Below are 25,881 nucleotides of genomic sequence, written 5' to 3' on the forward strand. Positions count from 1 at the left end.
GTAGATAAAATGATTCTCAATTTTCCTCTTTTTCTCTCGGTGAAAAATAAAAACATTGATCTTATTTAGCATCAGAGATGGGAAAGCCAGATTCAGGAATTAAAAACCTGCCACAGTTTGGCTTTTTAGCCTCAGGTGCTTCTACTCAACTGGCAAGTAAACAACTGTTTACCTGCCGGTTATTTTTTTAGATCTGGAATTCCCATCTCTGCTTATCAATGCGCTCTCTTAAACATTACAACCCAGATGCTGAAGTTGGGGATGCTATTCAGTTAGGGGTTCAAATCAGAATGCGCCTGCTTCCTGTTGCTATATTTAAGGGTATTCTACACATTTTTTTTTCTATACTTCTACTTTTCATCCCAAAACAAAGCATGTGAAGTTTGACACATACTAATTGGGTACGTTTTTTTTGTTTTGCAATAAAAAAAGAAAGAACTGTACTAATTTGAAAGATTGAAGTGAAAATGTAGGTTCACTGAAGGCCATGCTACTATTTACCCAAAGTCAACTTAAACATAATCGAGAGACAAAGAACAGAGTTAAAAAATTCCTCCTCCTGACGTCGGGTAGGCTTGCCAGCGATGATTCATTTTGTTATTCAAACTTCCTCCATGATGTCAATGCCAAAAGAATTGTGAGACTGCTTCTCTTCCCCAGAATCCACCTGTCTTTCTGACCACAAATAGCCTGTTGCAGCTGTGTTGTTGTGTACATAAAGAATATTGTAACATAATTAGAGACATTAGGAGGCTGGCAAAATTCTTCATGAGCTAAAAGAGACCTATGAAGAATGTTAACCCCAAAAACCTTTGTAGGGATTTGGAAAAGAAATGAGGCTTAAACAAAGACGATTTACTGCTGTTACTTCAGCAAAGCTTGTACACAGTCAACCAGGTCAAATCATTCCAACGTCAAATTCTATCCTCCTCCCCTGAGCTGCTCACGTGTGAGCAGGAGATGGAGAAGAAAGATGAAGGGACTTTCCTTTCAGGAGAAGCAAGAAAATGAAGACCAGAAGAATCAGATGGAGTACATTAGCAGACCAGAAAGCTAGTGTGGCCAAGGGAAAATTGGCTTGTGATGATGATGATGATGATGATGATTCTAACAGGACATACCCTCAGCCGCACTCTATCGCCTTATGATATTACAAGCTACTGACTAGGACAGGCTGCCGCCAAGACTAAACTACAGGAGTCATGTTGTCGCTGCTACACGCATTGAAATCGTTCTGACAGACAGTCAAGCTCAAGCTTCATTCTGGCATACCAATGTGATGCTGACCACATTGTTTAACACATTTGCAAGTTTCCAGTCCAGTTGGGATTGGCGACAGACACAATGCAATTGTTCTTTTTTTTTTTTCTTTTTTTTTTACAAACATGATTCAAGTGTACCCAAGCTCCCTTTCTCCTGTCATAGAAAATTTTCAAAAGTCAACATCGACTGACCTCAAAGGCCTCATTCTGCCGTCTACGACATCACATGACTCAACCAAAGAGGAATCCACAAACCACTAAATTACATAGAGAATATTCCATCTGGTGGACCGTTGAAAGACAATTTGTAGTATTGACAACTTTAGGAAAAATGTTGCAGGCACAACATAAGTGAATGTCACAACTCAATTAAATTATGCAGTAAAGCGAATGCTGATGTTTAAAGAAGAAATATCATTTATATTATTTGGAGAATTAATTTTAGCTGCTAACCTCATGCTACAGTTCCAGTGCTCTTTTGTAACTCCCTGGCCTTGGCAGTTCCTTATAAATGTAGTTTGCACGTTTTGATTTCCTGCATGGACACCAACAAATCAGTCAGTGAGCCTAGGGTCTGTTCAAAGTTTTTCCTTGCCTCTGTCACAAAGTGCTTGCTCGTTTCTTAAAGTGTGAGAAGCATGGTTCTAAACCGACTCCATATGTAAAGTGCCTTGCTACAACTTCTGTTGTGAATTGGTGCTCTATAAATGAAATTGACTTGACAAGGGAGCACAAATTATGGCCCAATAAAGACTGTTTTATTGCATGAACAAATTACAGCACAATGTAAATGGAAGGATTAGTGCAATTATACTTAGTACACAAAATAATTTTCTCTGAGCTGAAATCTGGGCTAAAACACATGGAACACATGGAAACAAGATGGCAGAATGCATAGAAGTGGAGGACGGAAAAATGAGAATTACGAGGAATGCTGGAATTCCATAATACACACGTGTGGAGTCGGAAAGTGGGGACGTGTCTGAACAGCCATTCAAGAAATCATAGGTTAAGCTTTAAACACCTTCACCATCTCGCTCATCTCGCAGTAGGGATTTAAATAATGTTTTTTTGTCCTCCAATGCATCTGCTTCAAGACTTACTTCGGAGTCAACAAACATGTTTTCTATCTAACTGTGTCATGTTAGTGGACTAGCTGCCTTTTTTTCATAGGAGGAAATGGAAGTATTAGTGGCATATAGCCAACATTATCTTGTTCTATTTTGCCCCTTTTGTTTCTTCCAATTAAAATAAAACAATATTTCCATGTAATTGATTGAAATGGAAAATTATGTTCTTCTAGCCATTTGTTCACTTAGCTTGGAAGCAAGTCTAGGAAGTGGATGCTGCTGATGCTAATGATGAATGTGATATGATTCGGTATTAAAGAGAGAATGCACAGATAGTGACATGAGTGGCGATTAGTCCTAGAAATGAGGGTTGAATGATCACAACAATCAGCTTGCAAATTGCAAGAATAATTCGACAAAAGTACCAAAGCGAATGAAAAAAACCCTGTAAGGTGTCATTCTCGTGCTCCTCTGAATCATGAATCATGATAACTGTTTTTCCCTTCTTAACCCTCCCAAGCTGAGGCATTTAAGCTCATGTGAATCCCTTCCAAGTTCAAAGGATGGAAAAGTGAAAGGAAATGTGAACACGTGACCCTCTTAAAAGATACGCCTCAAATGATCTTTTGTGGTGGCTTCGCTCAAGAGACACCAGGTGCATAAAGAAATTGACTTTGCTGGGGGTGAAAAACTCCACCAGAAGACTATAAAGTGACTTGAGTTGGGTTTAGCTGTTGAAAAGATGACATCATGTGGACGGCACCAATATTAAAAAACAGCTGCTATTTTAGACAGAAAATAAATAAATAAGTACATAAGTAAATAAGTAAATAAGTAAATAAGTAAATAAGTAAATAAGTAAATAAGTAAATAAGTAAATAAGTAAATTAATAAATTAATACATAAATAAATAATACATTATTGCTGGCTGACTAGCTTCATATAGATAGACAGACAGACAGACAGACAGACTGACTGACTGACTGACAAATGTGTGCATTCAATGGTTTCTGGCATATCGGAGAGGTGTTCTCTTCTCAGGTGACAACCAGAGGTGGGCATCGTCATTGACTGGAATTGATGATTGATGGAAGTGCCCACCTTTTGGCGTGTGCTTCAGCACTTTCAGCAAATGCTTGATAATGCTAAACCTTGAAAAATGCACAGACTGAGCACCAAGTGAAGCAGGATTACTTTTGTCTATCGTGTTGAGTACACATGGTCTTTCTCAGTCTGTAGATTTTTGTGAGGCTTCGCATTATCAAACATTCGCTGAAAGTGCTGAAGCACACGCCAAAAGGTGGGCGCTTCCATCAATCATCAATTACAGTCAATGAAGAAGCCCACTTCTGGTGACAAAAACCTCGTCAACTCTATTTGAAGATGGTCACAATAATGGTCACACCACATACTGACCTTACCTTCCCCCACACCCAAGACCTCCACAATAAAGCAAAACTGCACATTTCAGAGTGGCCTTTTACTGTGGTCAGGGTTTGAAAAAAAACAACAATCCAAAAAACAGGTGTGGGAGGCTCATTAAAGACACTGAGTTGTCTATGGCTGCAAATGTGTGAATGGTTGTTTGTTGACATATGCCCTGCAATTGGTCGGCGACCAGTACAGGGTGCACCCTGCCTCTTGTATAAAGTCAGCTGGGTTATACTCCACAGTTCCCCTTGTAAAACCTAACAGTACTTTTAAGATGACAATGAGAGAAACTGGAAGAAAAAATGTGGATTAAAATGCAATGTGTGCAGTGCAGTTTTGGAAAAGGCATATTTGAAGTTGAGTTCAGTATTTTGCCACACAGTGACATGACAGTGACCTTTTGAAAGCTACCGTCTGCACTATAATGATATAAAAATGTTTTCAAAGAGACCTTTAGCCATGACTAGGCCAAATAAATAAATAAATCACCTAACGTTTTACAGACACCCATACATGCAGCTCTAATCGGAGATAATGATTTTTGGGTCAACATCTGTTAATTCGTACATTTGTGACAAGCCTGGACATTTTCCAGAAAGTGCCATACAACAACGGCAATACGAAGAAGGTCAACTGAACTTCAAAATGAACCAGACTTATGGGACTGAATCGAGTGTATTACAAAATAAAATAGAACAAATAATGATGTTTTTGATTAAACATTCTGCATCAACTTCATTTTGCATGCCTGAATGTCTCCCTGTCTTCAAACATGATTAATAAATTGCACACGTTGGTTTTCTTTGCTATTTGCAGAGGATATGGTTAATTTTAAAGGAACAATTCCTTGTTTTCCATAGCAAAAATGAGCATGGAAGAATTTCTTTGTAGAATAAACTAAGATCTCAGTGAAATTACGATGGCACATTAGAACAAATTTGAATGGACAGAGCCATTCATTGGTTGCAGTGTACTGTTACTGTGATTACTTAATCTTAATAGTCAGTGATACAGGAGAGGGCAATGGTCGCAGGCAACCATGTGGTTTGACCTCAAGTCTAGAAACACAATACCGCCCCCTGCTGTCTGACTGGATGCCCCCCTCCAACATCCCAGCATGGTTCATTTGATGTGGTGTGTGACCATCCGACCCGTCGTCCATGTACACCTATTGCATGACCGTGGACCGTTTGACCACTTGACTTTCTCCTTGACATACAAGTGCTCACAAAATCCTTGCCAGAGCTATGCATTCCTCACAGTTTGGCATGCAGAAAGGGAAAGAGTGAGAAAAAAAAATCTAACATTCAACAACATCTGGTTTTGCTTTGCTGCTGGGATCTCGTCGTACATTCAACCCGGTCTGAACAATTACAGTAGGTTCTGCGCGATAAAGGGTGGGGTATTGCTTATTTGTATGTTAGTGCTGGATGATTATGGAAAAAAATGAATCACAATTATTTTTGATTGAGATTGAAATCATGATTAATAAAACAATTATTCATTGATTACTACTCATAGCTACGATCATACCCTTACGCCCATTCATCTCTTCATGTTGAACACTTTATTCTTGAACACTATTCTTTTTTTTGTGAAGTATAAAATAGCTTTGTAAATATGTGAAATTCAAGCCTCTTGCATTTTCATTCTTCATTTTCAAATTTAAGCATTACATTGCCCTCTTTATCATTTTTATTTTATCTTATGGTTTATTTTCCCACAAGTCTGAGGACTTAGTCGGCTAACCTGGGACCTCAGGGATTGTATTTTGTGCTATGTCATGTGTGTGTGTGTGTGGGGGGGGAGTATTCTATTAGTATTGCAATATAAACATGGAACATTCCAAAATAAAGATTAGACTCTCTTCTTTCATCAGAAAAAATAAGTCTATTTCTATCTTTTTCCATTCTTTAGTTATCAACGTTAGAATATAGCCAAGTTTTGCCCAAATTTCAATTCCTGAGAAAAAAAATGTAGAAAAGGAACTTTTTGTAAAACATAAACAATTGGCGGGTCTGACTGCAGCTCTGCCGCAGCATCAAGTATTCCAGGGGTCGGTAAAACGAGGCGTTAACCCCGCGGATCATCGTTCGACGGTTGCTTGTTGCATTTGCTCAACGAACGAAGCGTCATTCTTAGACGTGCAGCAACTCGATCGCCACCATCATGCTTTAATGAGCCGATGAGGATGCTTTTTTTAAAGCCAAAAAGCAATCCTGTTTTGTTATGCCGATCACTTATTTTCTTCTTCCACTCCGCGGCTCTCTGCTGCTCTCAGCGCGCCTACACCACACTAGTGAAAGACGACAGGCTCACTCCCAAACTACACTTCCTTCTTCTCTTCTTCTGCAAAAAGATCCTTGCGTGATACTGGCTGATCTTATACTTGCTGCCACCTGGTGGTCGATTATTTTAAATAACATTGCAGTCAAGCCAAATCCTTCAGTCAGAAGCTGTGCCTGACCCTCCTGTACACTCTTGCAAAAAAAGAAGAAGCTTATGACGTATATAGACGTCATATGTACGCAGCGACTATGACACTTATGACGTATTGATACGTCATATGTTTTGAAAGAGTTAACATGCAGTGGATGTAATTCTTCTTGTCGCGTGTTTAGTTTTACAGTTAGCTCCAATTGATGTGTCATTAAACAGCTTAAATATACATTGGAACCTCGGAGTTTGAACGACTCGGAACTCGTACAATTCGGACTCGGAGTTTAAACTCATTTTCGGAGTTTGAACACTCAAGCAAAGCAAGCTAAGCAGAACATACCTTGAAAACGGTTAAATGAGTGAAGCCGAGCAATGCCGAATGCTCACGTTGCGGTAGTTGAGACGATGCACTGCTCATTTCCAGTCAGATCGTGAAGACTCCCGGAGGTGCTCCATACTCGGGAGTGCGATTTGACTGAAAGACAACAGGGCCAGTGGCAGCAAAGAAAAACATACAGTGCTACAAACCACAGTGGAATTAGGAAGGAGATTATCGCGCTGTTGTAACTACTGTCACTACTTCTGCAAATACTGGCACGAGGACCCCCCTTAGCTGTTCAACAACGTGCCTGACGTCAAACAACGCACTCAAGGTCCGCTTCGTAGTCTAACACTATGCCCAATGCAAAATACACAAATTCAGCACTGAACTAAAGCTAACATTAACATAGCATTTATCATCCACTGATGCCATCACACCACAACAGGTAATTTAAGGTATTTTTATTGTTTGAATACTGTACTGTACTGTAAATGTAAAAAACATAAATAGAAATTGGAATAGGAATTTTCTGTTTTTGGAGCTTGGGAACGGATTAATTGCATTTACATTATTTCCTATGGGAAAAAATGTTTAGGAGGTTGAACAATTCGGACTTTCAACACTTAGCAAGAACGAATTATGTTCAAACTCCGAGAAACCACTGTATAGTCTATATATATAGTCTATATAGTCTCGCCAGTCAGTACTGATGTATTTTGGAACACCCACGTCAATTGCGTGCAGTAACCCGAAGGAGCATTCGCGCTCTGCTGCCCCGTCCCACAACATGGTGACAGCAGCGTGGCTAAACAGAATACGGAGGATTATGAAAGAATTTAGCACAATACTAACAGGCAATATTATAGATTATTTTTCTACACGGGGAGTGGAGGAAATATTTGGTTTAAAAAAAATACCCTGCTACATGTGTACAAAGCCTGCGGCCGTTGCGGCCCAGAGTTACAAAACTGAAATTATACTTTGCGGCCCAAGGCCCAATGATTAAGAATCACTGGTCCAAGGCACTCATCATGGTGTCTAATCAGCATTTTGATATGACACACCTGTGGGGTGGGAAGGATTATATTGGAAAAAGAGAAGTCTGGTTTGTGAACAATATTTGAGAGAAATGGTGATATGGTGTATGTGGTAAAAGTTTTAGATCTTTGAGTTTATCTCATAAAAAATGGGAGCAAAAACACAAGTGTTGCTTTATATTTTTGTTGAGTATTTGTTTGCTCCAAGGTAAGAGCCTGTAAAGTTGCTATAATGGGCTAGGCTAAAGCCGCTAAATTAGCAACCAAAGAAGCTAAAAGCCAGATTTGATCTATGTTGTCAAATTCACTTTAGCTCTTAGAGGCAAGATCATCCACAAAACTGGACAAAGTTAAACTTGCAATTGTTTAATAAGTAAAATATCAGAATATCATTATCATCGGCCATTCATCATTGAAATCAGCGAGTGCTTCTCCATTTTTGGCGAGTTCTTTATGACATAATGCCTTGTAAAAATTATTCTTTACTTAGCCCGACGACGGACGTAAACCTGCTTTAGTCTGTGCTCAGTTCATGTGGTTTTTTTTTACGAATCTTTGCGTCATACATAACTCGCTAAGTTTGGCTTTATCTTCTTTTTATTAATGTTAGCTGGGTAACTTGATGTCCTAGTGGGTAGTATTAGGTACATTTATTTATTAAAAATGGGAATTATTTTGCGGAATTACAATTTTCATGCTCACAGAGAGATTGTTGTGTACTTCGGACTTATCTTGAGATAGTTGTGAAGTCCACTTTTCTGCATGTTTTAATATTATGACACACACTTTTACTTTGATCTGGAAAACAACACGCTTGTATTCATTGTAAGTGTCCGGAAAGATGTCGGACCCGGAAGTGTCAATTAAGGGGTGCAGGGTTTTTGCAAAAGATCACCTGGTTACTTTCGTGATTGCGCTGAAAGAAATGTTTTTTGAAATGCCTTAAGGTCACAAAATGAAGGGAAATGATGATACCATTGAATGACTCTTATCTGAGGATTTCAGGTCAGACACAACACAATGTGTATTTGTCAGAGAGAGAGAGAGAGAGAGAGAGAGAGAGAGAGAGAGAGAGAGAGAGAGAGAGAGAGAGAGAGAGAGAGAGAGAGAGAGAGAGAGAGAGAGAGAGAGAGAGAGAGAGAGAGAGAGAGAGAGACTGAACCGTGTTATTATTAGAGGGCCACTGGAGGGCAGTGAAAGAACTGCGTGTGGCAGATAGGATCATGCTTGCTCTTGCTCCACTATGTGCATGTCGCCCAGTAAACAATCATCAGAGTGTGAAAGTGAGGCCGTGACTCATTCTTCTCAAAACATAAACATGGAGCTTGCTTGTCTCTCCCGCTGTGTCCCTCCTTGGCCTCTACTGATGGAAACGTTCCACCTGCTTTCTCCGGTTCAACTTAGTTAATGGATTGTAAACTCGGTACTGAGGATGAAATGGCTTATGGTTTAGCAATAAATTGTGATGACGTGATGATTATTACTACTATACAACACACCCGTTACTATGGGCGGGCCATATGGGGCCCTAACCCTGACTTAATCTTGTAAACCTGCTTCGAAACAGTTTACAATCCTAATTTGAAACTTGTAGCCTAGTTTGAAACAACTCTAGTTTAGAACCCTACTTTGAAAACCAAGCTATACTTTGAAACCCTAACCCTAGTTTAAAACCCTTCTTTGAAACTGTAAACCTAGTTTAAAACCCTACTTTGAAATCATAACCATAGTTTACAATCCTTACAAACCCTTATCCTACTTTAAAACCCTACTTTGAAACACAAGCTATACTTTGAAACCCTAACCCTAATGTAAAACCCTACTTTGAAACTGTAAACCTAATATGAAAAAATACTTTAAAATCCTAACCCAAGTTTAAAACCCTTCTTTGAAACTGTAAACCTAGTTTAAAACCCTACTTTGAAATCATAACCATAGTTTACAATCCTTACAAACCCTTATCCTACTTTAAAACCCTACTTTGAAACACAAGCTATACTTTGAAACCCTAACCCTAATGTAAAACCCTACTTTGAAACTGTAAACCTAATATGAAAAAATACTTTAAAATCCTAACCCAAGTTTAAAACCCTACTTTGAAACTTTAACCGTAGTTTAAAACATTACTTTGAAACGCTAACCCTATTAAAACCCTACTTTGAAAGCCTAACAATAGTTTCAAACCCAACCCCTAGCGCTAAACCATCATTTGAAACCCTAATGTAAAACCTTACTCTGAAACCCGAATATGAAACCCCAACCCTAGTTTAAAACCCTAATTGGAAACTCCAACTCTACTTTAAACCTGTGCGGGTTGCAGTGGCTTTCAGTTTTCCTAAATTGATGACTCTCACTCACAGCTTGATGCCCTTTCTACATGCTGATGTATACACAATCGGGGTACTGTGCTGTGGACGCCACCCTCCAGGTGAATGCCAGGTGCTGCCGCCCCATTTGCTTTACAGCGTGGCACTTTTCCATGTAAATTAACCGATACGAGAATTGCATGACAATGACACAGCGAACTGTGAAAATATGTCATGTAAACAGAAGACAAGCAAAGGTTTTTTTTTTTTCATTAGTACTTTCCGGACTAACAGTTTGTCAGGATGCAAAAGTGTTTCTGGTAACATCAATATTTCTGCTAGACGATATGGAGACTGCAAGTCGCCATGCAAACTATGTGGAATGTTATTATTTGACTTTTGATCCCATTTGAAAGGGATACTAAAGATGCTGCCATGAGTCTTTCACTACTGCTAAAACAATAACAAAATAGTCCTGTACTTTTTTTTAAAAATGTAAAACCAATAATGTCAAGTAAGTAGCCTACAAATGTACCTATTTCTTAATAGTTGTATGATATTGTTTGCACTATTTATGTGAACTATTACAGTGCTAATTATAAATAGTTTTAATGTTTTGTTTGTTTGTTTGTGTTTAATTAAATCTCTTTTTCTCTCCCAATAGAAAGGCAAGCGATGGCTATGCATGTACAGTATTATATACTGTAACTTTATATAAGAAATATTATATAGGAACCAATGACATACTACACATAAAATAAAGCCTTGTTTTGCGCGTGCATTGAAAATCAGCACTATGTTTAGAACATGAGGATGGCTTTTAAGTGCTAGATCACGTTCCATGAAATTGACATTTCTGCTCTCCGAGAGGACAAAGGTTGTGCCACTGTATTAAACATTAAAGGCTTGAAAGATAAAATTGCATTTAGAGGCTCGGTGTTTTGTGACTTGAGAAGCACAGCATTTTGGGTAAACTGAATTCAGACTTTTGCAAAACTTGACTTGAAAGACTTTAAGCCATGTGCCTGCTGCTTCAAAAGGATGTGTTTTTGGTGCAACTCACTACTCTTTGTTTGACAGCCCAGCTCACATGTTTGTTCCCTTTTAAGGTCAAGGATGGAGTGACTCCCAGTTTCACCAAAATCACACTCTTAACTGTGCTTGACAGCATGTCAACTTGACACGTTTGTTTTCCTGCTTTCATTTTGTTTAGTCACATTACATCAGTTGACAAAGCCTTTGGGACTGCATGACAAACTTGACAGGGAGCATCGTTGTTCTCATGCAGCCATTGCTAACCTTGCACATTCTCACCCTGGAACACGATTGGCATTGATTACTTTTGTGGTAACTTGCGAAAAGCGGCCACTCTTCAAAGTAGTGCTCCATCTGGTGTTTTGTTGTTTGTGCCCAGGCAGTCAAAAAATATACGCCCTATACATGTGAGAGGATCTGTTTATGAAGTGACCAATTCAAAAATAAATGATGTGTGTAGTCTCTCAAATAAGTTTAATGTCACTGATATATCCATGTGTGGTTGAAACATTTGTAGCATCCTAACTTCACTGGTCTTGGTAGCTGATTCCATTTGCGTGCAGCATAACAGCTAAATGCTGCTTTAACATGTTTGCTTTCAATTCTGGCCTCCACTAATTGACACTTCAGAACCCTACATACAGTGTATATATATATATTCAATTCAGCATTTCTTTAATGTATTCAGTGATCATTCAATGATTTGTACACCAGTAGCAAAAATTTTGAAATATATATATATATATATATATATATATATTTTTTTTTTTTCTAAAAGAGCTCAGTATTGTTCATTCGGTAATTTTGAAATATATTTTACCGCTGATTGGATGCAGGAGGTAGGCATGCAGACCATTCTAAATACCTTGCACAGCTATTTTAAAAGATAAATTATGGGGCATTTATCTGTAGATAGAAGTACATCTTATTTTTGATTATCAAATTGTGTTATACGTCCATAAACATGTTAACCCTGGCACAGCGAAAGTCACGGGACATTGTGTAGTTTCCCTTTACAAGTTTGAATGGCAAAGTTGTGCTAAACAGTTTTGTGTGTAGCTTCTGCTTTCATGCACGCACAAATTGGATTAGAAGCCTGGGACAGCTGGATATCAATGGGAAGTTGTGACTTGACGACTTAGAAACCCTGCTGGTGAGGAGAGATGATAGCGGTTTACTAATGCAATTTGATCACGCACTATTATTTCGTTATCATGCATCTGCCACATTATTGGTCTCATTTCAAGAGCCACTGAGTGCTTGCAAGATGAACCCGATGAAATAAAACTGGGTAAACATGTTCTGCTTAAGAAGCGTCTTGTCTTGACCCGCGTTCCAAATAGTCGCTAATTTCTATTTTAAGATGCAGCTGACACACATATGAACTGACAGCAATGTCAAAAAATGTCATTCCAAGTATATCGCATGGAGTATTTACATCTCCTGTCTGTTATACAGATGTGTTCATAGCCTGAGTTGAACTGATACCCGTTATCTACAAATCAATTATGCAGATCTAAACTGTTCATTATAAACAGCTTAATGATGGAAGCTCATTTTAATGGTCAATTAAAACATATGGATCCAAAATACCATACAGAATATGAAACACTTCAGGAATTCTGTTAGGAGATTTTCTCATATTTCAATATTAGCTGAGGTCTGCAGACTCAAGTCAATTAGTGGAGCCCAGGTTTCAAAGCAAACATGGTGAAGCGGCATTTAACTGTTATTCTGCACACAATGGAATAAGTTGCAATCAGAAGCAAAGTCAGTCCCTAGAATAAATGCCCCATTCCTTTGATCAATTCCTTTCATCCATGTCTTTTAACCCTCAAACTACGAACTTGTCGTCCCCGACAGGAAAATATGCATGTTTTTCAAATCACTGTAACTCTTGAACTATTAGCATTAGCAACGTAAAAAGCGGAGCGTTGCGTCGACACCACACACATTATGGTAGCTGGCAGAATGTCAAAATACGAACCTTTCGTCCCCTACAGGAAAATGGGCATCACCATAACTCTGGAACCATTAGCGCTAGCAACGTTAATTCTAGCGGATTCTGAAAGCGGAGAAGCAGAGCTTTATGTTGAGAAAAAAACAAACAAAAAAAACAGACGGACTGCTATAATTGTAGCATCCAAAGTTAAGCATGTTTAAAATCCAATTTCTATGGTCTTAAGTGAAAAGCTACGCCTAATGTCTTCCTTTGCTTCCAAATGTCTTTAAGTATGGGTTAGATACCACAGACTTCCGACTTCCGGGTTTCACACATTAGTGCCGTTTCCTAGTGATGGCAAAATGAAGCTTCATGAAGCATTTGCGATATTTTTTGACTCCTCTAGATGGCACTCATGATTCAAAGATGCAATGCAAATGTAATCCATTTTCATTGCACTTGACTTTATCTTTAAACCAAGAGCACCATCTAGAGGAGTCAAAAAATATTGCAAATGCTTCATGAAGCTTCATTTTGCCATCACTACCGTTTCCAGCCGTGTTCCAACACTTGCTCCCCCACCCCTGCGCCCCTCAACCGCGTCTCAGCTCTCTGAAATGCTTCGGACAACTGAGACAGACACGCTACACACTCGCAACCGTCGGTGAGAACGCGGAACCGAGGGGCACAAAGGCGGAAGTGAAAGTACTGGCCCACACGTCGCAAACCGGAAACCGGAAACAAAGCTGATGTGTGAAAACCTTGAAGTCGGAAGTCCCGCCTCCTCCGTGGCATAAACCCCATTGCTGGAGTCAGGCCACAACCTTGTACCTGCAAAATAGTCACTTTTCAGGAGACCCCAAAATGGTATGTTTACTCAACCATTAACATTGCATCATTGAAGAGAGCAAGACACTTTAGATTGGTCAATAATTTGTAAAAACAACACCCACATGTGAAGAACACCAATTGTGTAGAATTAAAAAAAAAAAAAAAAGAAATTTACCAAATTTTGACTTATTTGGTGACGCCAGCAATATTTTGGTTGCAAATGTGCTCAAATGTTCTTTAAGTAATTTTAATAAGCTACTTTTGTTGTCTTTGCTCTGCGAAAGTGTGTATAATGCTAGACATAATTTACTGCCGGGCAATATTGGAAATATGATTTCAGAGAGACAGGGAGGTTATGGTTTGAGGGGAATTCATAACTTAAAGACAAAGTGTTCAAGAACAACACTGAAGAGTTTTTGTACGTCTGTGTGTGGAGTGAACATTTGGAACAGGCTGAACACTGATTTACAACAATGTCCAAACTTAGACCAGTTCAAAAGGAAATATAAAATCAAAATTTTTGGAATGTACAAGGAAGAAGAAGTGCTTTTCAATGAAAAGTAACATTGGTTGATGTTATTATTATTGTATTATTATTAGTAGTGTTGCTATTAACAAGAAAAAATATATATGTATATGTAAAAGTATGACAATATATGCATAAGGCACACTGTTCAATGTGTTCACTATTAATAATTACTATAATCACCTTTGTTACTAATAATCAAAATATATTAGCTGTATACTAGCAGTTTTTTTTTGTTTACTATACATACATTGTGTAGCAGATGTTAAAAGGGGTAGGACCTGATAAGTTTATGCTTCTTCCTACCCCTTTTCGAACATGTAGGTGTAAATGTGTAGCTCATGATTGGATGAAACACTGAAACATTCTTATGTTGCTTGCGTTGCTTTAATGTTGTGTTTGTTGTTTTATATGTTTTGTGTATTTTGTCTCTACACGTGTACTTTTATAGCCAGTCTGTTTTTTTCTTTTTATACATGTACGAAATAAAATTGGAGAAAAAAAAAGTTTTGTAAATGTTTTTAGATGTTGTGCCTTTGGTTGTGTGAAGCATATTGAATGATCTTGCCTTGCCTTTAGATTTTGAAAACCTTATTTACAGGATTAGTGTTTTTCATTCACAGTACAGTTTTGCTGTTGCATCCAGCAAAAATAACCATACCAGAGTCATATGCCAGGAAAGTGAAAGTCTTTATTGACACGCTGGCATGCGCACATAACAAGAGTACGGCTTTTACGCTTGATAAGGCCCACAACAAAATGTAGGGCATAGCATATAACCATTAGACAAGCTGAGGTCATGCACATCAAACAGAATCCATGGATAGAAGAAAAAAATATATACTTTTTCATATTTAAGAAAGAGCCAAATTATGACAAGGTGAGGCGGGAAAAAAGTCTCATTCAACAATAAAGCAAGATTAAAACCTTATATTTGGAGTTTTTACTGCGAAGGAGTCAGCAACTGCTGAGCTCAGGGACTGCATGCGCACTGCGTGGCCTCCTACTCCTTGTCAAGGCAACAGAGCGCTGCAAGCCTTCGTGTCCACACTGCCACGCTGCAAGGCTGAGCGCATGACAGCTGGTCTCCTTGCTTGCCTCCACTCTCCATCACAGTACGCAGATCCTTGGGTCTCTCATCAGTTCCATTGAGCCAAAAAACCCTTTCATCTCTTGACAATTGGCAGCTGATGCACCTCTACAGATACTATTTTCTTTTTCTTTTTCTTTTTTTTCCAAAATGGCTTTCCATTATTTTATGGAAGTTACCTTTTTACTAATTTTCTGTCAGCACATTGGTGGAGTTTGAGGTTCTGGACTAGTTCATTAGTCAAACAGAAGTTCTATGATACAGATATGACACAACGCTCATAATCCTGATGAAGCCTTGGCTCGAAGCAGAGAGGCTCAGGGAGATTGCCTACTGCCGAGTCATGGGGGCTTTGCTAGTTTCCACATGATTACGGCTCAGCTCAACACACTTTGCTTGTCCCTGCAATTTGAAAACTGCAAGGGGAAGAAAATGTAATGAGAAATTCATACGTACAGTATGACGTAATTGACTTGGCTGAAACATCTTGATATTGGAAGGCGTTTGAAAAGTGAAACCTAATCACAGTTTAATTAGAAGGCTTAGACGAGATACTCTGTCCACAGAGGAATATATGCGATGCAGACACAGAAGGAGCTCGAAGACAGTGATGGAGATGTCAGTGTGTTATCATTTCATCTTTCTGCTGCTGTTTTATGTTAGACAAATCTTACCTGGTTTCATTCCCACAACGTGAAAGACGTGATTTGATTGCCCCTATCTTTCAGTGGCGGTGGCGGCGCAAGCTATTTCAATACTAATTAATAGATTCAATTATGATATGTGTTGGATAACTTGTGATGGCTGAAGGACTTCACAATTGTTATTCATATTTTTTATTAATATTTTCAACATTAATATTCTTCTTCCCATTTTTGTATGTGCTACGCCTTCACACATTTTTTTTCATTCAGAATATTTGTAGTTTTCCTACAATCACATGTTTTACCATTCAAAAATTACTCATTCATTTCCAATGGGATGTTCAACGATTCCCTCCCATTCGAAGTTCAAAATGTTCAGCTCATTCAATTCACCTTGGGATACATTTTCAATATTCACCAAATTCCCCACATAGCAAAATTTGAACATATTGCTAATTTTCTAACAGAAACACGTCATACTCATTTCCGAGGATGTGGTTCGGGTTAGGGCTCAAATTCTGTGTTGCTCCTATTCAAAATTAAAGATGTTCAGCTCATTGAATTCACCTTGCGATTCAATCTGATATATTTCTCTCTTACATTGTTGACCCCAAAATTCCCCATTAATTTCCAATGACCCACTCAACAATTTGAACCCTGTCTACATTCAAAATGTTTGACTCATTCAGTTCACCTTGGGAATGATTTCCAACATTCCCACAATTTCCACAAACCATAAATTCCACATTTTTCACCAATATATTTGCACTTAATTCTGTAAAATTAAATACATATCATTCCATTTCATTGCAGTTTTTGAATATCATTCCATATCAAGTTTCCTTCAATGCATTGCACATTCTTACCACTATCATTCAAGATCATTCTATTATTGTTCAGTATAATTCAACATAATTCCATATATTTCAACAACATTACAATTCATTCAATATCATTCCACATTTTCTATATTTTTTCATTCCGCCTCTCAGCCCTCATGCACAATATCTCCAGAGCTCATAGAGCTATGGTTGTTTCATTGGCAAGCAGTAGATTTATGCTAATCATATGACATGGTCAGGAAATGTATTTTGCTGATCTGAGTTGCTGCATCTGATTGATAGCTAACATTTTATTATATTTGAAAAAAAAATGCACTGGCTGAGACAAAAACAAAACAACAACTTAAAATACTATTTATTACCTGTTTGTTTGAAACACTAGCTTTTTTATCATAAGGAAAATGTTTAATTAAAAAAAACCACAAAATTGTTTTTCCTTCTCCTTTTAAAGTAAGGTGAGCTCAGGTGAGCTCCGCGGGTGACATGTAATAATAGTCTTTTGTTGGGTTCTTGTGCAGAAGTGTGCATTTCCTTGGCCGTAGGGATTTGAACATGTTACTGTAACCGTGCACAGCAAGCTCTTTCAGCGGGGGCCGACTCTGCTTTGGGATGGTTTTGTAAATTGATTTTCCCAATATTTTGGACTTGTGCATTTATTTAATGTGTCAGCCTCTTTTTCATTCAAAACATGAGAATGCAAATCACTGCAAGAATGTGTTTTTGTTTTGTTTTGTTTTTTGGTGTGATCACACTATGCTTATTTGAAAAACGAGTGTGCTGCTGCTATGCCGCTAACAAGATTATTGATTTTGGAATTCAGCATGTAAGCATGGTCACCCCTCAGAAAGCAAACTAATTGCTCTTTATTCCAAAGTTTCGATGTGGAGTATTGACAGCTTTCTCCCAATAGGTCTTGCAACACTAATTTAAACGTGAAACAATTCAACATGAAAACTGAAAGTGGAGGATGGTGCAGTTTAATAAAAATAAAAAAACCTCACACACAATTCTTTCTTAACTCTCGGGCCATCCATGCCTTTGGAGGATGAGCAATGAGGAGTGGAATTTCCCAGTGATGGGAAACTCCCTTGTGTGCTTCGCCGCTGAATTTGATCAAGCCCATCTTACAAATGTTGGCTAATTTGTTGGTATCCTTCCATCAAAGGAAAGAAAAACCCACAAAGGTCACTGAAATAACCTAAAACTATTTTCCTTCAGCTATTTGTGGTCATCATCTTCATTGGAGGGTGGGCACGGTGTTATGAGTTCGATTCCAGGCTCAGGCCTTCCTTGGTGGAGTTTGCATGTTCTCCCAGTGCCTGTGTAGGTTTCCCCCGGATCTGAATTAGAGCTATCAAACGATTACATTTTTAATCAGATTAATCGCATTTTAGAATTTCGATTAATCAGGAATAATCGCTTAAATAAAAAGGCTTTTTATCAACATTTTCTGCCTGCCAAATTTAAAGAACAACTGTTATGTGTTCATTCTTTTGACATTTAATGTTATGAGGACTTCTTCAAAAAAATTTGATCCACTGCACACGCTCATCCTCCTTTTTTTCTAATCAGCTAATGCTTGCTTAATTTAAAATGGGAAAAAAATGACCCCAACAGTTTGACATGAACAAATATTCTGAATGTCATACGCAAACATTTATTAACTCATTCACTGCCATAAATTCATTTGAACTATTTCTATTAGTTTAACATTTTTTTTCTACTTTTGTTAACAAGAGTAAGAAAACCTATAATTTTTTTATTGTACATTTCAAACAGATATCAAATTTGTGATTAATCGTGAGTTAACTAGTGAAGTCATGTGATTAATAACAATTTAAAAAAATTATCACCTGACGCCCCAATTTTTTTATATTATTTTTAAAATTAGGGGCGTAATTAATCGCATGACTTCACTAGTTAACTCACGATTAATCACAAATTTTTATATCTGTTCAAAATGTAGAATATTTTTTGTTCTAGGTTTTCATACTCTTGTTAAAAAAAGTAAAAAAATCAATAAACAGAAATAGTTAAAAAGATTTTTTTGACAGTCAAAATCAGTGAATGAGTTAAATGCTTGACTTTAATGCGTGTAGTTATGTTTATTGCTCAAACACAACCTGTGCTACCTTTAACGTAACAATCTGATTTTAGGATAAAGGATAATCTGTGGCCAAAATTAATAGTGCGATTAATTTGCGTTGATACATGATTAATGAGATAATTTTATTGTGATTAATTAATTCACTTTGACAACATTAATCTAAACATAAGCAGTGCTACAACACATGTATACAGACCATATGCAAATACTCGCAGGCATATACTCTATCCTCTGCGAATAATGACTTATATTACTACAATACTAAGAAGCTGAGAGACAAACGTACTTTTTTTTTGAAAACCATGCATGTGCATGTGGACATGGATACATAGTTTGGTGTTTGGACACAATTTAGGTTGAAGAAAAATCTTGAGAAATGTGGTGCTTAAGACGATATTTTCACACGAGTTTCACGGCTCTCCAACCACACAAAGTGCCGACATTGAATTAAGTATTCACCTGATGAGCTATATGTAATTTCAGCTGCAAGGAAAGCAATTCTTGCAGAACATGACACAACAAAAGAGACACTGCAGTGACAACTGCAAGGGCAAGGCAGCTCAAATATTGGCTCATGTAGCCCATGTGAATGCAACTGGTCTTTATTTAACCTCATTGTCATTCATCTGCTCTTATGTATCTGCAGAATAAGTGCATACATATGTGACATATTTATGTGTGTTGCGTGATGCACAGCAGGGGTGCTCCAGTATACCTTCTTGGACAGTAAATACAAATCTCGTTTTGATGGATATAAGTGTCTATCTTAAGTAGCAGCTGTCTGCGCTTGCTAATCCGGTTGCTGGTTTAAATGTCAATTCCTCCTTCATATGTGTAAAGGCGTACAGTAAGTCGGATGTGGGATGCAGTCACATCGTGGGGGGTTAAGGGGTGAATGAATCTCGTTGCATGCTCACTGTAGAGGCACTGATAGAAGCGTGGCAGTAATGGAAAAGGTCCACAGGCTTTAATGGACCTCCACAGGTAAAATGCCATTTAGAAGATTCAGGTTGTCTGTGGATTAATCACCTGTTGGTACAATCCCATCCTCCATGATACATCTGAATCGTCGCTGGTAAACCGACAGATAAAACCTTGAACTACTTTGGCTCTATTTTTGACTGTCTAATTGCTTAAGGGGAAAGTCAAGGCAGAAGTTGCCTTGGCAATAAAAGGCAATGTCTTGCTAATAAGACAAAAAGGGTCAAGATTTTAGGCGTGACCTTTTTGTTAAATTCAAATGTAAAACATCCAGAACTCAACCTTTATCCCATTTTGGTATTATTAGAAAGCTTGCCTTCAGTTGCTCTTGGAACCTTTCTGTTGTTTTTCCATTTTTGTTTTGTTTGGGTCGCTGATTTCCACTTGCTTGACAGCATTGTTCATACACCTGAGGCTTTTAACTTGAATTCAATACCGTATGTATTTAGCTGATTCTCATTTTCGATCTAAAGTCAAGTCATTCTTTTAATTTCTGCTTGCTATGTGTACATGGTACTTTTGCTTTTTGCAGAGAATATGTTATACTTGTAGATGATAGTTTTATTGAAGAACTGTCTGGCGTTTGTGATGTGCTAGGCTGTAGCAGATCATTTGGGAGGAATGGCTGAATACCAAGGTTTTCATCATAGATTGAGTCTTCGCTGTTACCAGGCCCATCATTCAGACTGTCATCGAGTGACAGCTCCTCTTCTCTGATAGTAGTATCGACAACAGTGATTGACGTGAGAAGGTTCGGCACAGTTTGTTTTGAATCAGGACCTTTTTTTCCCCCTCTCATCTTAGATTTTTTAAATTGTCCAAGGAGTTTCTGATCAGTCTCCTATCTTTTTTGTTATGTTGTCCCTTATCTGAAGGTTTGTTTTGACTTCAGCTTTGTTCCTAGATAGACATATCGCTGTTATCATGATAAGCATATTGACTTTTTCCAGGTTATAATTGTTATTGTAGTACTTTATATATAATTTTTTGTGACACTTCTTTTTGTAGGTGATGTGACACTTTTTTGATGTAAAATATGTGCCGTGTCTCAATAAAACACTATTATCTAGCAACATTGACTTGATCCTGCCATCTTCCTCACAGATTAAAGTTCATGCAAAATGCAGTCGTTTGAAATAATGAGAAAGAAAATCCTATAAAGTTGAAAGATAAGCACTGCTTCAAACTGACATCTGCACATTTTACATCATTTAAATGAGCGAAACTTTCGTTCTGAAGAGGAAGTGTATTCATATTGCTGCGATGATTTACACACAAGACATCAAATTTTAATCCCGTCCACACGACTGGGAACATAGTAGTTCGTCTTGAGTGGTTTTCATTATGCCGAATAAGTTGAAGCAGACTCTTATCCATCATGCGGTAGTACTGGGGAGGCTGATTGGTCTCAAACACACAGCCAAGTATCATCATAGAAAAATAGAATGACATCTTGCAGCAGATGTAATGAAACCCACAGAGAATGGAGCCCATCATCACCATCATCATCCTGTCAGACTACGATTACATGAGGAGACACAAACGAATGTGTGCCTGGATTCAAAATTGTGGCAAGCAGTCAGAATTCCTGTAGTTTGTGCTGATTTAAAATGCACAAAAAAACAACCATAGATTCACAGAATTTTTGCTTCATTAGAAAGCTTTTGGGGAAATATTTTCGGATAAAACATTTGCCATGCCACATACCGTACACCACTGTGCAAGTGAATCGCTAACTACTGAAGTTGCATTTGTATGTGTTTGTGTGTATGCGAAAAGTGGGGTGGGGGTGGGGGGTTATTGAAGCTTTCACTTGTTCACTGGTCACATGGAAAGTTATGACAATTTTTATGAAGCAACCAAAACGAATTTACCTTATCTATCTATCTATCTATCTATCTATCTATCTATCTATCTATCTATCTATCTATCTATCTATCTATCTATCTATCTATCTATCTATCTATCTATCTATCTACCCATCCATCCATCTGTTCGTCCGTCCGTCCGTCCGTCCGTCCGTCCGTCCATCCGTGCTACAGGAGGGAACATGGAAAACAGGCTGGACAGGGGCTCTCGAGGACCAAACTTGAGCACCCCTGGTATAAATCATACGTATATGTACAGATTAGACTTGTACCACTTGTAGCTTGCCAGCTAGCTCTGCTGAATGGTCCACATGTCTGCCTCACAGGTCTTGTGCTTTGGATTTTGAATTGCGGGTTCGCTGAAAAAGTCCAGACAAATATGTAAAAATAAATATCTTGTTGACTTTATAGATACTGACAATTCAAAGTCAAAATGCCGGTCAATTCAGTGAAAGGGAGCTCCCCGCTCATTGAAAAGCATTGGACTTTGGATCAGTATAATTTGATTTGTGAGGATTATTTTGATTTCAAAATGTGGTGAAATGTCGTTTGACTACTATAACAATCTGTGTGGTTTCTATGACAGTCAATACAATCTGCTGGTTGTTTTCACCGTATAAAGGAAGCATTGCGTTGCATTGGGGAAAGATCAGAAATGCACGGATGTTCGGAATTGTCAATTGGTTGAAGTAATCCAACAGTAATTAAAAGTATTCAAATTACATTACTTTAATATCATGGTAGGCCACCTGAATTACATTACTACATTAGTACTTTTTTTTTTTTAACTGATCAGGTAGCTAGTAACTGTATTGTAATACATTTTTAAAGCAATCCTCCTGAGTCTGTGTCTAGAGCATGTGCATTTTAAATTTAACAACCCAAAACTTAAATCATCTTTTTAAAAAGGATGACTTATACATGAAGATTCGGTACTAAGATTCATTTCTAAATGAACAAATCACCCAAAATGGTGGACTTGGTCTCAGGGCAATAATCACTTTCAAATCATAACTTGGTATATTGTAAATAATGCTGACACAACTCAGGAACGACATTTTAAGTTCAGCTTTTGCAATATTTGCAACACGTGAATTTTTCATAATGAAAACCACATTTTTTGGTGTTGTATGTTTCCCATAATGCAACATTAATTGTTTTTTGTGTTGTTTTTTTTGTGACAAGAAAACACAGGTGTGGTAAAGGAACCGAATCAAACACCAGGGGAGAGAAAAACAGCACATCTGTTGAGGGTCACTGTGTTGTCAAGCAGACGCACCATATGGGCTGCTTCCTCTCGGCCCATGCAGCCGTATCTCCGCCCCACTAATCTGATAGCAATGACACCCTCCAGAGAGGCCGTGAGCTACGTTTTAATGAACTCTGTACATTATTAAGCTTATGATGTTGAGGCTCTCCTTGCCACTTAGCCTGCCTCATCTGCGTTGCATGAATTTGATTGAGAATGCATACATGCATGTTCACTTGACATAACAGACACAACATGTTCTTTTCTCAAGATTGCTTTTGGTACAGTGTCTGATTATATGTTGTGTTTTCAGTATTCTTAATGTAGAACTAACCCCAAAATTTGCAAGGACCTTTAGTATTCACAAGCAGTTCCATGCAAATCAATTTTTTCATATCCTGTATGCATGTCATGTCAACCTTGGATGCTTTACTATTGCATAAATCACCGTCTCACTGTCATTAGCTCCTCTGACATGCATCTGTACATGATCTGATCACTGCTCTGCATTTTGTTTCTGCTTGCTGGCATGTACCGGCTAATGTTGTAAATTAAAAGACAATTGATCAACAATCAGTGTGGTAGTTGATTTGTCAATTTACTTCATTTAACACAAAAGAGGCACACAGAGTACAGAGAGAGAACAGCAGGCTCACAAATTGCGAAACACTGAAGGAAAGAACAAATTCTTAAAGAGTGAATTGTTCTGTTTCGGTATAGATCATGTTGACTTATTTGGTTTAATAGAGCTCGGTTATTTTAGTCATTAAGTGACCTTCATTGCCAACATCAGTCTGTATTTGGCTGATGGCATTTCACACTGGTTGAAAATTAAACCTCAATTTCAACCAGCATGGGCGATTTCTTTGAGAAAAAATATTGTTATTTTAGAGGTTGCAATCACAATACATTTTTGTAAGATTACACATATTTCATCATACAGGGAGTCCTCAAGTTATGGATGAGTTCCGTTCCCACGCTGGCGATGTAACACAAATTTCGATGTAGGTTGGATTTCCCCGTTAAAGTCGATATTTACATCAAAATATTTTGTACAGTAATTAAAAAAAAGATATTTGTGTCACCCGGAAGATGCCGGAACCAATATTTTGTGTTTCCGCACGGACATTCATTGCTGACGGAAACTAAAACACAGAAATGTGATGCGCCTGATGGCGAGCCGACCTGCTCGATGGACGCCCGTTGCTGGAGGTAATGAAAAAGAAGGGGCGACGGACGAGGCGCGGGCGTCGTAAGGTCGAAACGTCGTAATTCGAGGACTCCCTGTACCTCACACTTTTTATTTGCTTGACTACTCTCAAGCAAAAAGACTTTGGTACAGAAATTATTAGCTTCAGCTTTTAGGCACTTACAAGGCTTGTTTGCTACTAAATGTATGGCAAATGAGCAAATTTGTTATTTTGTAAAGTAAACACACCAAGTTTTTGTTAAACATCCATCCATTTTTTATATGCTTTTACCATTCAGGTACCAAGTGAGCTGGAGCCTTTCCGAACTTGTTTTGGGTGACAGGTAGACTGGACTAGTCAGTCACAGTGCACAAATTGAGAGCAGCCAGTCATCTTTGTTTCATTCAAAATGTCACATATAAACACATCATTGTTGTTTTGTGACAAATATTTTGTATTTGTTGTTACCAAACTGCATACTGAACCAACTCTGAATTTGATATTCGACTGCAACACCGCTTGACATTTTCACAATATCAAACTGCCTCTTGCAGATACTTTTTTTACAGCAAGCTTTCTTAAATTCACAGCCGCTGTTTTTCCACATTCCAGTGAGTAGCAGCTTGTGTGTGAAACACCTCTTGCAGTCAACCTTCCAGCTTTTCCCGTTTTTCCTCAAGTATTTCCCAGATGTAGTGATTAACAGAAGATTTTTCTTTCCATTTCATCCTAACTCTATTTAGGGATCACCACAAAGAATTATCTACGTGTCTTACTTTTTCAGAATCCTTATACTGATATATCCACTCAATCTCCAAGTTGTTGTGCACTTTTCCCACTCCTTATAACCTAACCATTCCATTGGCTTCCCGTTCATTCACATACATGTATTGTGTCTTGCCACGACTGAACTTCCCTCCATGTCTTTCCAGCAGAATGTCATATGCTACATACACACAATGCAGTTCGTTCTGACATTCCTATAAATATGCGGCTTAGGAATATAACCTCAGCCTCATTTTGACGTTCATTTAGGACCACTGTGCTACTATATTTTAATGTTGTTATGATGGTGGTTGTTGGAGAGTTTTTTGTGTGGTATTTGGTGTAAAATTTAGAGAACCAAACATTCCCACCCATATTCTTTTAACGTCACATCCAATAAATTGTGTCCGTAATGATGTATTTTGTTAGATGACAACAGGCAATGAAAAGACAAGACAATTACTCCCCTCATGGTGATTTGGGTTTGTAACTACTACTAGCTAATATTGGCTCATTAAAGTATAACCTTCTCCTTTCCTCTTGATCCAAAATGTGGACGTGTATGTAAACAGGCAAGTATAAAATAAATACCTTAGCTTGCAATATTACAGATTTGTTATATTCTACAATTTTAATATAGACTACATAATCCAAAACTTTTACAACTTTTATTGCTGTATTTTAATAGCAAATATACAGTATAGTTGAAGTTTCCGTGCTGTAGTTCAAAGCCCCCACAAGGGCTGGCCATAGGCTAGAGGTGATACAATGCAGAAACAACCGCAGTGCAGCGTGACAAGAGGAATTGGCCATAAAGATATTGATCTGCAGCCAAGGTGAAAGTGCTAAAAATTGGACATTCATTATTAATGCCTGATTTTTGTAGAAGCTTTAAATGTGATTTATTGCCAAGCTACAGCAAGTAAAATAACCCTTTAAAGGTC

This window comes from Leptonotus elevatus, chromosome 10, assembly GCF_054856555.1.
Source record: "Leptonotus elevatus isolate MCC_2025b chromosome 10, RoL_Lele_1.0, whole genome shotgun sequence".
NCBI lineage: Eukaryota > Metazoa > Chordata > Actinopteri > Syngnathiformes > Syngnathidae > Leptonotus > Leptonotus elevatus.